This window comes from Sus scrofa, chromosome 6, assembly GCF_054392235.1.
Source record: "Sus scrofa isolate SSC_HxYL_T2T_F1_AM1 chromosome 6, Sscrofa_HxYL_maternal_Yorkshire_Landrace_v2.0, whole genome shotgun sequence".
In the NCBI taxonomy this organism is placed as follows: Eukaryota; Metazoa; Chordata; class Mammalia; order Artiodactyla; family Suidae; genus Sus; species Sus scrofa.
Window position 1 is genome coordinate 88,858,062 of NC_139388.1, and position 14,605 is coordinate 88,872,666.

At 50.6% G+C, this 14,605-nt stretch overlaps 1 protein-coding gene across 4 annotated transcripts in view; it reads right to left on the reverse strand.

The window, feature by feature from the left end:
* SLC9A1 (solute carrier family 9 member A1) overlaps positions 1–14,605 on the reverse strand; it is a 54,418-nt gene that overhangs the window by 30,704 nt on the left and 9,109 nt on the right.

A 14,605-nucleotide genomic window follows, 5' to 3' on the forward strand; every position in this document is an offset into this window, starting at 1 on the left:
AGGGCTTGGCACCCCTCCCCGAACTCCACCCTGGGCCAACAGGGCACTCCCAGGCGGGGCCGGCCTGGCTCCCTGCTATCACCTCCAGGTGCTTTCACAATGAGCTGTGGCTCCAGCTCCGAGACAGGTGGGGCCACGGCCTGGGGAGCCATGTCCGCCTCTGTGTGCCTGGCACCATGTGCGGTGGCTTGACACGCAAGAAAGGGGGGCCCACCCGGGCTGGTACGGTGCAAATCTTATCATGCCAAATTCTTCCCGGGAAGGAGTGGGGTAGTGAGGCAAAGGCCCAGCCAATGGTCAGGGTTTCGTCTCCAGATTCTTAACCTCAGCCTAGGCTGTAATCTCGCTGGCCTGGGAGACCCCGTCTACCCTCTACAAACGCTGTGAGAGTGAAGGCTCAGGAGATCTGAACACCGAGCTGGAAGATACTGGAGTGACCGCTCAGCTCCAGGCCTTCATCTGCCTGACAGCATGGAGGCAGGGGTGCCCACTTGGCTTCTTAGGGGGAGGAAGTCAGCTCCGTGGGGCTGGGGGCACACAGTGGCTTGAGTTTGGGGGTCCCAGACCAGGGCAGCATCTCCTTCCCATCCAAGTCTCTGCTCCTCTGCACCCAATGCCTGCTTCTCTGCTCTCCTGGACCAGAGGAGGGTGGGCAGAGCCCTACCTGGAAGTTCCATCACCCCAGTGGCCTCAGCCAGGAACCAGGGGAGACTGGGCTAGGAAATTTTCTAGGGGACTCTTCCTCCCTAGCAGTGAGTCTCCACAGATGGCAAATGGGCTCGGGACAGAGCCAAGCTTTGGTCCAGAAAGAGAGGGAACAGGCGCAGGGGGTGGGGGGAAACCGGGTGCCCCAGGAAGATGTAGTTCTAATGCCTGCCTCTCTTGGTTCGGTTCTGGCTCCATCACTTGCAGGCCACTGTTTCTTCATGTGTAAGACGATGGGCTGAGTGAGCTTCTCAGAGGCCTCCTCTAGCTCTGACAACCCCTAATTCTACACAGTAACCAGCACACATGTAAGACTGTCCAGTCTGCTTTGTACTTTGCCACATTTTGTTGCATTTAAACCTCTGGCATCCTTCTGAGGCAAGCACGGGTTCTCCTAAGTTAAAGGTGAAAAAACACAGGTCAGGGCATTTAAGCCCAAGAACACACCCAGACAGGGCTCAACAGAGCCAGAACTTGCATCCTGAGCTCCACATAGAGGAAAGCTGAAGGCGCCCCGGCCAGGCCAGGGGGGCAGGCCCAAGAGACCAGTTCCAAAGCTCACCTAGCCTGTCTCTCTCAAAGCTATTCCACAGAAGCAGATAAGGGGACTCTTTTCAAAGATCAGATTTAACGACAAAAGTAAGGTGCAAAAGCATATGGACAGCATGATTATTATTGTGAAACTTTCTGGCTGTGCCCATGGCACAGAGAAGTTCCCATGCCAGGGTCTGAACTGCGCCATAGCAGTAACCCAAGCCATAGCAGTGACAACACTAGATCCTTAACCTGCTGAACCATCAGGGAACTCCAATTATTATTATTATTACTTTGCTTTTTAAGGTTGCACCCGCAGCACATGAAAGTTCCCAGGCCAGGGGTCAAATTGGAACTACAGCTGCTGGCCTATGCCACGGCCACAGCCACACTGGATCTGAGCCGCATCTGCGACCTACATCGCAGCTCACGGCAACACGGATCCATGACCACTGAGGGAGGCCAGGGATTGAACCCACATCTTCATGGATACTAGTTGAATTTGTTTCTGCTGTGCCACAGTGGGAAATCCCAGGGAACTCCCCAATTATTGTGAAACTATTTTTATTAAAAAATAACTTCACACCACTGCAGGGAAAAATCCAGGCAGGCACACTGAACTGTGAAGAGTGATCAGTTCTGAGGAGCAGGTGGGGTAAAAGGGATGCCTGACATGCGTATTTTCTTTAAATACTAATGGGTTTGGGGGTGTTTTTTTGGTTTTTGTCTTTTTAGGGCTGCACCTGAGGCATATGGAGGCTCACAGGCCAGGGGTCGAATTGGTGCTACAGCTGCAGGCCTATGCCACAGCAGCTCAGGATCCGAGCCTCCTCTGTGACCTACCTACACCACAGCTCATGGCAACTCCTTAACTCACTGAGTGAGCCTAGGGATTGAACCCACATTCTCATGGATACCAATCAGATTTCTTAACTGCTGAGCCACTAATAATAGCAGAGATTTTTTTTTTTTTTTCGTCCTTTGTGTTTTTAGAGCAGCACCTATAGCATATGGAAGTTCCCAGGCTAGGGGTGAAACTGGAGCCCCAGCCACCAGCCTAGACCACTTTACAGCAACTTGGGAGCCATGCCTTGTCTGCAACCTACACCACAGTTCATGGCAACACTGGATCCTTAATCTGCTGAGCGAGGCCAGGGGATGAACCTGCATCCTCATGGATACTAGTTGGGTTCATTAACCACTGAGGTATGATGGGCACTCCCTGTTTTTTTGTTTTTTTCTTTTTATGAACAATTTTCTGAGCATCAGCTCTAAGTCAAAACTCAGTATTAAACACTTCACTGTAATTGATTACCTCATTTAATTTTCTCAAAAAAGCCAGCTGTGGCTTATTCATATCAGGCAATGACGCACAGCTCCAGAAAGAACCAACTCTGGGATATGCAATGATAAAGGAGAACCTCGTGGAAATGCTGAGGGAAAAAGCCAGACACAAAAGAGTACCTGTGACGGCAGCGGGTATATGGAGTTGAAGAGGTACAACCAAGTGACAGTGCAGAAGCTTAAAAAGTGGTTCCCTCAGGGGAGTGTGGGGGTACAAACTGGGGAGGGCAGAGGGGACTTCAGGGGTACACACAGATGTCCTCTATCTCAATCTGGGTGGGTAACAGGAATGTGAACATTTATAAATAATCATTGAACCATGCACTTTAAGATCGGCACACTCGGAGTTCTGATCATGGCTCAGTGGTTAACAAACCCAACTAGCATCCATGAGGACTTGGGTTCAATCCCTGGCCTCACTCATTGGGTTAAGGATCCAGCATTGCTGTGGGCTGTAGTGTAGGTCCCAGACACGGCTCGGATCCTGCCTTGCTGTGGCTGTGATGTAGGCCGGCAGCTGCAGCTCCAATGTGACCCCTAGCCTGGAACCTCCATATGCCTCGGGTGTGGCCCTAAAAACACACACACACAAAGATCAGTACACTCTACTGCACATATATAAGTTTGTTATTCCTCAATTAAATCAACAGAAGAAAAAAGAATTATTTCCAGATAAAAATGATGCTCAGAGGTCAGATACTCAGCCCAAGGTCATAGAGCCAACAGGTAGTAGAGCTGGGATTCAAAGCCATGTTCATTGGACTCTGAAGACCTTTAGCCACCAGGCTATACTGACCCCTGACTGCCCCAAAGGATGCTTTGAATCTCCCAGCAGGGCCCCTGTGTTGCTGCACAAGCAGCCTTGTCTGTGGGTTCAGGACTGGCTCGCTCCTCTCTGTGTAACCACTGGTCACTGTGGTTCAGTCGCCTGCTCACACCAAGGGGAGTCTGGCTTCTGGGAAGGCTCAGCACAATGAGAGCTGCTGTTTAACCAGCCAAAGGGAGCAGAGGCCAGGCTATGGGCCCGCTAGGAACTGGGATGGGTGGAGTGCTATGTGCTGGAGAGGGTGCCTGAGGCACACCCACTTGCCAAAATGGGCCCTGGCCCACAACCAAGGGAATTCAGCTGTGGAAGGAAAGCTAAGTGGCAGAGCCTGGGCTTGGCTCTGACACCTGGCCCAGTGCTCCAGCCACTGGGCTTCACTGCCTCACATTTCCCCATTAGAACCTCAGCTCTGGAGTTCCCGTCGTGGCTCAGTGGTTAACGAATCTGACTAGGAACCATGTGGTTTTGGGTTCGATCCCTGGCCTTGCTCAGTGGGTTAAGGATCCGGCGTTGCCATGAGCTGTGGTGTAGGTTGCAGACGCAGCTCGGATCCCGCGTTGCTGTGGCTCTGGCGTAGGCCGGTGGCTACAGCTCCGATTCCACCCCTAGCCTGGGAACCTCCATAGGCCGCAGGAGCAGCCCAAGAAATGGCAAAAAGGCAAAAAAAAAAAAAAAAAAAGAACCTTAGCTCCTATGATTCAGAAAAACCAGACTCCGGTGGTCAATCTCTCTGTTCTTCCCCACCAGGCACCAGGAGCAGAGGATCTGAGGAACTTGGCTTCCCCAGCACCACCCACATTCTGCTTTAAATTCCCAGCCTGCCCAGGCTCCCCCGCCCCCTCCTGAGGGAGCCACCTCCTGCTGCTTGGCAAGGATCCCCCTTTCCTGCTACATCCTCTTCACTCTCCCCCCAACTCCCACACAATCCTTGCCCCAAACCATTTCCAGCAGCTTCCCATCTGATCAGTTTCTTAGGAAGGATAATTAGCCATGGAGGGACGAGGCAGAAAATTTCCAGCGCGAAGAACACTGGGAAAAATGTCATCGAGTTCATTATCCACCTGCCAGGAGAGGCTTCACCCTAAACACGGGCCACTCAGTCATAGTCATGCCCCTCTCCCAAACCTCTACTGTTACTGCTACTATTACTACAGTCTTCGCTGTTCTGCAGTGAATCAGAGGCCTTTCTGATCTGTCCCACCTTTGGCTTGAGCCTCGTCACCACTACATTCTAAGTGACAGTGCCAGAACTGAGACCGTCTGCCACCAGGGCCCACGCTGCATTGTGCCTGCCTCCCTGTGTCACATCAGCCTGCCTTGTATTTAAGCTGTTTACATGTCTATCTCCCACACAAAACTGTCAGCGCTGCAAGGGTGGGAACCACCTCCTACACAGCCGAGCCGATGCATAGTAGGTGCTCATAGGAGAGCTCAGAAGATGGGATGCCCAGGGGCAGCTGCCTCACCCCTGCAGGAGCAGAGAGCTGTTCCAGAGGGAATGGCACAGGCGAGGAGGACCATCTACACCGCCAGAGGAGAGATCTGGACCAGGCGATGAAGACCTGAACAAACTGTGGCCTGTGGGCAAGTCATTTCCGCTCTGGCTTTCTGCTTCCTCCTCTGTGAGAAGAGGGGGTTGGGCAGGGCGCCGTTGCTGTTCACCGCCAAATATTTAGGAGCTCTCACTCTTAGGTGTTCCCCACAGCACGGTCACCAAACCTCCACAGCTCTGCACATCTGTCACCACACAGCAGAAGAGCAGGAGCCAAGATTCCAGTCCAGGTCTTTTAATCCCCAACCCCTTTATCTTTTTCCATTACACCTCCTGGACTTCTAACTTGGTCTCTGGGATCCCGCCCAACAATAAAGTCTAATTCTCTGATTCAAGACCTGCCCTTTCTAGGCCTGATAATTCCCCAGGCCACGTGGGACCATAAGGTTTAGCCAGGAACAGGCATGTCAGGGCCCTGGCATTGGACGGCGCCACACCTCCCACTTGACAGGTCTGGTGACATCCTGCCTGTGGGCCCTGGGGCAGGGGAGGGGGCAGGAGTCCCTCAGAGCCTGGCGCCTCACTCAGCCGCTCCCCTCCCCATGTGCTCTCACCCCCTCCTGCCTCAGCTCCGGATCCCTGTCCACTCCGCCCTGGGCATGGCTCTCTGTCCCACTTCTGGCCTGGCCAGAGGTGCCTGCTTGGAAGCTTCGCTCTTGTTGCTCCCACAGACCTGCCTGAGCAGCCATGAACCAGGGTCCTGCTTTGCTCAGCTCACTGTGGCTAGCCCAAAGCCAGAGCCAACTCTGGGAGCCCTCTCTGCCCCCCCTAGGCTGCCCTACACATCCCTCTCCAGGTCAGATCTCATCACCCTGCTCAGTGGCACCGCACAGCACCTAGATGCCAATCCTGTGCCTTATCCCGAGGCCCACAGGCTGAGCCGGGTCTGGCTCCTGCCTCCCTCTGTCCTCATACCACGCCTCCCTCTTACTCCACCCTGGGTTCCTCAAACTCTCCCCTCAGGGGCCCTGATCTTTGAAAGGCAGGTTCCTTCCTGCCACTTGTTCAAAAGCCATCTCCTTAGAGAGGCCTTCACTGAGCATTCAAAGTAGCACATCTTTCTCATATTTATTTTCTTCAGGACACTTATCGCTGCCTGACATTGTATCCACTGTCCAGCACCTCACACTGGCGTCTCAGCCCCCTGACACCAGGACCCTCCTCGTCTTGTTCCTGGCTGTGTCCTCTGAACCCAAAGTGTCTGATATGAGCGGGGGTGCAGTGTGGTGAGGGCTGTGCGACGCATTAGACGGGGTGGCCAGGGAGGCCTCTCTGAAGAAATGGAATCTGATCCCAAGCCTGAATGAAGCAGCCGGCCTGTGGCGTCTCCAGGCAGTTTTCCAGGCTGGGGGAAGCAGGTGCCATGGCCTACGGAGGAAGAGGCCGTGTGTCTGAGGACCCGAGAAGGTTGGTGTTGAGTGGAGTAGGGGAAAGGGCAGCAGGGGGTGAGGCAGGGAGAGGTTAGGCCACACCTCGCCTGGATTTTATCCCAAGTTCATCAGAAAGCAAGTGAAAGGTTTTAGCAGGGGAACACTTTTGTGGGTTACATTTCTAAATGATCCCACGGGCTGCTTTGCGGAGAGCTGATTCCAGGCAGAGGGGAGCAGGGTCAGAAGACAATCTGGAGACCAATGGAATTATCCGGGTTAGAGATGCTCGTGGCTTGGACAGGGAGAGCAGAAGTGGAAATGGGGCATTGCAAGCATTTGACCATGGAGTCATGCTTTGCCACCGGCCTGAGAGGCCTGGCGAGTCTTCATCCTCTCTGGCTGGAGTTCTAGATGCTCGGGGAATCCAACCCAGCCCACCTACCCACCCTTATTTCCTGGTGACTCCCAGCCCAGACTCTCCCCACAGCTGGTTGGGCCTCCTCTTGGGTGCCCACTCACACCTGCTGCTGGGACTATGACCCTTGCCTGACCTGCCGTCTCCCCTCCTCTTAGGAGGGTCTGGTGAAGGCACCTGCACAAGGGCCCCTGCTCACTGCTCACTCCAGCCACACTTCTTCCCTCCCTGAAGTCCTTCGGGGCTTTGAGATGGTGGCACAGCCATCACCAGCATGTAACTATTCCTTCTTTCATTCTCCCAAGGTGGCAGGAAACTGGATAAAGGTAGACACCTCAACCCGCACCCTTCGGGGCAGTTGTGAGGCCCACACAATGATGCACTGTGTGGAGCCCTCAGCACACGGCCAGGCACTCAGCTAGCTCCCTCCTTACCTTATGTATGAGGACGCCCAGCCCTGGGGCTCACACTGCCCCAGGGAGGCGCAGCATCTCTGCCCAACCAGGCAGGTGGGTTAGGTACATTTGGGGGTGAGGTGGTGGGGATGAAGAATGCCCCCACGGATTTTAAAAGCAAAGGTTGATGGCACTGCATTACCCACGCTGTGCATTATCCACATCTCTGCCTCTCTCCAGCTCCTCCCTCCATGTGAGATGAGCAAACTCCTGCTTAACCTTCAAGCTCTGGGAAGCCCTCCTGATCCGCCCCCAACCAACGCCTCCCATGTACCCACAACTCTGTGGGTCCCTGCTGTGGCACTTCACAGCACATCCCAAGTGCCTGTTTTCACATCGGCCTCCCCCATGAGGCTGGGGTTATATTTACTCCTTTTTCCATCTTCCAGCACAGCATTTATCAGGCACGAATCATTGCTTACTGAGTGTGTCTCCCCCTCTTCCAAGTGAAGACCAAACTCAGACACTTCAGCTCATGGTCTCATTTTATGCCCACTCCAGTCCTGGTGTCCTTCAGTCCTACCCCAATGCCTTCTGGTCCACTTACCTAAAATCATCCTCCACGGAATGACTGAAGATGAGACTTCATTCTCACCTCCTCTTCCTTTACGGCTACAGGACAGTGGTGACTCTCACCTCTGAGCACTTGTGATGTTCTTGGGGCTCTACAGACATTATCCCCATTCGACTGGGGAAACTGAGGCTCAGACAGGGTGATATAGTTGTGAAGTGGCAGAATCTTCTGCCCTTAACACTAGCACAGATCACCTGTAGTAGGTACCACACCATAGCTGGGCCTATTTTAAAAACCATCAACTCTTCTGCAAAATGTAATGCTTTTATAGCACACATCAAGTTGTCATATGAAATCGTGCTTTGCTCATTAAATGCTTCAAGCGCTCAGTCTTGCTGCTCCAGCTAAGTGGTGAAAGGACTGTTATGTAGCAGAAGCAGCACAGGACTTGGAATGGGAAGCCATGAGTCTGGCTCCAGCTCTGCCGCAGTCAAGCTATGTGACTCCAGGCAAGTCACCTAACCTCTCTGGGTCTCAGTCTCCTCATTTGTAAAAAGGTGAATGACAATAGCTCCCCAAAAGGTTTCCTGATGCATGCTAGAAAGTGGTCTACCCACCTCGTTAAAAAAAATAAATTTGATTTATCCACAGCCACCTCACCCCTGCCTTTAGCACAGCACTGGACACACAGCAGGGCATCAGTAGGTCTTGCTAAGTGATTTTTCAGTTGCTAAGAGATTCAGGAGTCAGAGAAAACAAGCCAGTATTTCTCCTCTTCCTGATCCTAGAGGGACTCCTAAGTGCCACCATTTATCATGTGTTCAGAATGTGTCAAACTCTGTGCCATGCATCTCACAAGGGTACCTTCCCTGAATCCTCCCCACATCCCTGCCAGGGGTTACCCCATGTTGGGGATGATCACACTGAGACTCAAACAGGGGAAAGTGCTTGCCCAAAGCCATGGTGCTACAGTGGTTGAGCTGAGGTTTGAATCTAGGTCCACCCACAAAGCCTGTGTTCCTAACCACCTGGGTTCCAAAGGTAACTGCTCTGGGACACTCTTCGCCAAATCCAAAGGTCCTGCCCTAAGTAGAAGCTTCTGGCTGTGCCCAATGAGCCCCGTTTCACTCAAACAGCTCATCTAAACCCTACTTAGCCCTCAAGGCCTATCCTTCAAGGCCTACTTCAGAGGCCCCCTTACAGCCTCCCTGATCCTCCCAGGTAGGAAGGTCTTCCTGTTGCCCCTAAACCCTCAAAGAATTCCATCTGCACCTTGAATCACACCCACTTTTACCGACTCTTCTGCATCTGTGAATTTCTCAGACCAGTCCCTGAGCTCCTTGAGAGAAGCAGTTCTTGTGCATATTTGTTTTTGTTTGTGTGTTTTTATTTTTTGTTTGTTTTTTAGGGTCGCACCCATGGCATATGGAAGTTCCCAGGCGAGGGGCTGAATTGGAGCTACAGCTGCCGGCCTACACCACAGCCACAGCCATGCAGGATCTGAGCCACGTCTGCGATCTACACCACAGCTCACAGCAATGCCAGACCCTTAACCCACTGAGCAAGGCCAGGAATTGAACCCACAACCTCATGGTCACTAGTCAGATTCGTTTCCACTGCACCACAATGGGAACTCCCAGTTCTTGTGCATTTTTGTTTGTTCCACCAGCTACGCAGGCCCAGAAGGGTGCCTGAGATAGGGTGTCTGCTTCCCTCCCCCACCGAGCTGTAACCTGAGTCTTGGGCTGGTCTCAGTGAGGTGAGCTAGCCCCGCCTCACATTGGCATCCTGCCTACCTGGTACGACATCCAGATTCCTCTGAGCCCTGGCCCCAGGAGATAAGATCTCATTCCCTGGTTTGATGGCAAAGATACTATAAAAAGCAGAGCACCCAGGCTCAACACTGGCTTGCGATGAAGTACAAAGGCCTGAGGAATTTGGTGGGTGAAGGTAGAAGCCTCTTGGCCCCAAGCCTTGCATTTGGTTCTCCTGCAAGAGCCTGTGTGGGCAAAGTCAAACGGCTTCTCTGCCAGGAACAACTCTCCTGATGGACAGTCCAGCAGGAAGCTGCCCTTCCTTAGGCTTTTAGGGCCTACTAGAGAGCTCCCAATGCTTAGATACCAACATCCAGGCCAAAGCCCACAGCCCCTACTCTTGGTCCAGCTCTTTTTTTTTTTGGCTTTTTTTAGGGCAGCACCTGAGGCCTTTGGAGGTTTCCAGACTAGGGGTTGAATTGAAGCTGCAGCTGTCAGCCTACACCACAGGCACAGCAATGTGGGATCCAAGACACATCTGCAACCTACACCACAGCTCACAGTAACACCGGATCTTTAACCCACTGAGCAAGGCCAGAGATCGAACCCGCATTCTCATGGATACAATGGCCTTCAGAACCTGCTGAGCCACAGTGGAAATGCCTTGGGCCAGCTCTTATTGCTTAGACATCCCTGGGTTAGTTAAAAGAGCGGGCAAAGTGCCCCCCCACCCCACCCCCCGCCATGAACACATGCACGGCTCTGGGCAATGGGCAGGTGGAAGGAGAATGGGCAGAACGTCTCCATTTCTCCTCTGGGCCCTGGGGCCACAGGTTTGATTAAGATTCTTTCTGGGAGTTCCTGTCATGGCTCAGGGGAAACAAACCTGACTAGTATCCATGAGGATGCAGGTTCGATCCGTGGCCTCACTCAGTGGGTTAAGGATCTGGCATTGCTGGGAGCTGTGGTGTAGGTCACAGACTTGGCTCTGCATCCTGTGCTGCTGTGGCTGTGGCATAGCCTGGTGGCTATAGCTTTGGTTCGACCCCTAGCCTGGAAACCTCCATATGCCACGGGTGTGGCCCTAAAAAGACAAAAAAAAAAAAAAAAAAAAAAAAAAAAAAAGATTCTCTTTCTACCTGTAATATTCTACATGTAGAATACTGTTCTCTACTTTCACTCCCGGAAGCAGGGTCAGAGCAAGAGATGGGGGTTCTTAGTCTAGAAACAGCAGAGGTCATTGGGGGCTGCCTACTATTGTGCCCTCAGAGCTGTCCCCTTCAGAGGTCATTCCTTGTTTCTGCTGCCTCCAAGGCAGCTACTTCCCCTAACAGAGCCTCAGAGGAATGGCTGGGCCTTGCCCACTTTAGGAAAAAAAGGGTAGAGGCCTGAGTTACCTCCTGGGGTGTGAGCTGAGCTCACCTTGGAAACCCAGCAGACCCAGGTGCAGAATGAACCCAGCACCTTCTCTGCCCACACTGGGCATGGGAAGCCTGCTTCATCTGCTTTGATCTCCAGTCCAGAAAAGCATTTCTTTGCTTGCTGGAGTCATTTGCCCTGGACACAGCTTACTTATTCTGACTGGGTTTATTCCCTTTGCCTACAGAGTTCTGCAGTCCTGCAGGCAAATCCTACTCATCCCAGAATTAGGGTCACTTCGTCCAAGGAAAGTCCTTTACCCTTCTTCAAATTCCCATAGGACAAAGGGCCTTTGGGGTTCAGGGAATCTGCTGAGAATCTGTGGCTACTATGGTCTTTCTTCCTCTGATACATATACATATATGTCTGCAGACTTTTGAGGGGTCCATGGGTCCCCAGAACTCCATCAAGGACTCAGGAAAAATCTTAGAACCCAGATCCCAGAAGAACAGTAGGTCACCCAGTCCATTCTCCCACCTAAGCCCTTCTAACAGGAAGCCCCCTGAATGATGTCCCTCTCCTCTACCTGGCCCAGTGCTCAAGATCACCTCCTCCAGGGAGCCTTCCCTCATCCCTCCTCCTCCTCTCTGAGCCCCTCAGCATCCCAGCCAGAGCCACACAATTTCTCACTGTGCTTTCTTTCCTGTATGTTGTCTTACTGCCCCAGCAAGAGACCAGACTCTCTGTAGACCCATTCATTTAACCCCCAAACCCTGAGCTAGAGTTGGTGATGACAAAACTAAGCCCCAGGGAGGCAAATGATATGCCATAGGTTAATGTTCAAGAAAGAGGCAGTGGAGTTCCTGTTGTGGCTCAGCGGGTTAAGAACCTAACTAGTATCCATGAGGATATGGATTCAATCCTTGGCCTCGCTCAGTGGGTTAAGGATCGGGTGTTGCTGCAAACTGTGGCATAGGTAGTGGATATGGCTTGGATCTGGCATTGCTGTGGCTATGGCTCCAAGCCCTAGCCTGGGAACCTCCATATGTCGCAGGTGCGGCCCTAAAAATACTAAAAAAAAAAAAAAAAAACCTCTTAGAGGAAGATATAGGCTGAACACTCTCTGATATAAACCTCAGCAATATCTTCTCAGATCCACCTCCTAGAGTAATAAAAGTAAAAACAAAAATAAACAAATGGGACCTAATTAAACTTAAAAACTTTTGCACAGCAAAGGAAACCATTAATGAAACGAAAGGACAACCTGTAGAATGGGAAAAAAATGTTTGCAAATGAATCGACCAACAATGGATTAATCTCCAAAACATAAATATCTCATACAGCTTTTTATTAAAAAAAGCAACCCAATGAAAAAATGTCAAAACACCTAAATAGACATTTCTCCAAAGACAGATAGATGGCAAAAAAGCACATAAAGATGCTCAACATCACTAATTATTAGAGAAATTCAAATCAAAACTACAATGAGGTACCACCTCACATTGGTCAGAATGTCCATCATCAAAAAGTCTACAAACAATAAATGCTGGAGGGGGTGTGGAGAAAAGGGAACCCTCCTACACTGCTGGTGGGAATGTAAGCTGTGCAACCACTATGGAGAACAGTATGGAGGTTCCTTAAAAAACTAAATATAGGAGTTCCCATCATGGCACAGTGGAAATGAATTCAACTAGGAACCAAGAGGTTGCAGGTTCAATCCCTGGCCTCACTCAGTGGGTTAAAGATCCGGCGTTGCCATGAGTTATGGTGTACTTGCATTATGTCGCGTGCGCAGCCCTAAAAAGCAAAAAAACAAAAAACAAAAAAACACAAAACCTAAATATAGAACTACCATATGATCCAGCAAGCCCACTCTTGGGCATGTATCCAGAGAAAACCATAATGCAAAAAAGATACATGCACCCCAATGTTCCTTGCAGCACTATTTATAATAGCCAAGACATGGAAGCTACCTAAGTGCCCATCAACAGAGGACTGGATAAAGAAGATGTGGTACATATATGCAATGGAATATTACTCAGCCATAAAAAGCATGAATAATGTTTTGTAGCAACATGGGTGGACCTAGAAATTATCACACAAAATGAAGTAAATCAGACAAAGACAAATATTGTATGAGACAATAACATGTAGAATCTAATAGAAATGATACGAAAGAACTTACAAAACAGAAACACTCAAAGATTTTGAAACCAAACTTATATTTATCAGAGGGGAAACACAGGGTGGGGAGGGATAAATTAGGGATTTGGGATTGATATACATACACTGCTATATATAGAATAGACAGGTAACAGGGACCAACTGTATAACACAGGGAAAGTTACTCAGTACCGTATGGTAACTTAGACGGGAAAAGAATCTAAAAAGAAATGGATATATGTATATGCATAACTGATTTACTTTGCTGGATGCCTGAAATTAACACAACTTTATAAGTTGACATATTCCCATTAAAAAAAAAAAAAAAAAAAAAACCTGTAGTTCCCGTCGTGGTGCAGCGGAACCGAATTCAACTGGGAACCATGAGATTGCGGGTTTGATCCCTGGCCTCGCTCAGTGGGTTAAGGATCCGGCATTGCCGTGAGGTGTGGTGTAGGTTGCAGACATGGCTCAGGGCTGGCGTTGCTGTGGCTCTGGCATAGGCTGGCATCCACAGCTCTGATTAGACCCCTAGTCTGGGAACCTCCATATGCCACAGGTGTGGCACTAAAAAGCAAAAAAAGAAAAAGAAAAACAGCCTAAATCTGCCCTCACATTCCTACACTCATATATGCACAGGGAGTTTCTGAAAAGATGCATGAGAAAGTTAACAGTGGTAACTGAGGAGTATGATAGCAGACATGGTCAGAGAAGTGAGGCGGGAAACTTTCAGTTTTTACCTTAATACCCTTCTGCACTGCTGGGTTTTACTTTTGTTCGTCTGTTTTATTTTAGCACAAACATGTTTTATTTATTCATATTATAAAAATAAATCTGCCATAGAAAGGAGATTCTGGCCCCAGCCCACTCCCAATACACACATAAAAACAAAGAGAAGCCATTAAGTCAACCTGTCCAGGTACAACTATAAATTAGAAATTAGTGAGCCTTTTTGCATAGTTTATGGCCACTGGTCTCATTAATTCACAGTCACAGTGTGGTTGATGGCTTGAGGACTCTTCCCGGGAAAAGCTTAATTCAATTAGGGCTCTCAGCAGCTCCCTGAGGAAGCTCTGGTATCTTGCTTTTACTTACACAAATCGAGGGCAGACCAAACAAACCCAGACTTTCCCAGAGAGACCCCACCCAGCCCACAGAGGATGCCCTTGCAGATCCTCCATTAGAGCCAAGTTGGTGGGGGTGGGGGAGAGGCAGCTGCTGTAGCAACACTAACACACACCCGCTGGCTGACGCCTAGAGCATCGCTGTGTCAAGCTGGTTTCTTGTCTGCCCCAAAGGCTTCACACGGACCCTATCTCTACATGGAAGTCAGTCAAGCACTCATTTGTTCCCCAGATATTTAGGAGTCCTTCCTCTGTGCTGGGCACAGAGAAGAAAGTAAACAAAGGCTCTGCCCTCAAGGGGCTTACATCCTCCTAGGAACCATGCTAAGAATAGCTCTCTCTGTCCTGCCTGCTTGCCTAATCCCTCTCCATCTTCAAGACTGGCTCAAGTTCCACTTCCTCTGAGAAGCCTTTCCTAGTGACCTGTGCTCTCAGGGACTGCTTGTTCCCTCTGAACTTGGCCTGTGCCAGGCGTCCGCCCAGCCCTCAG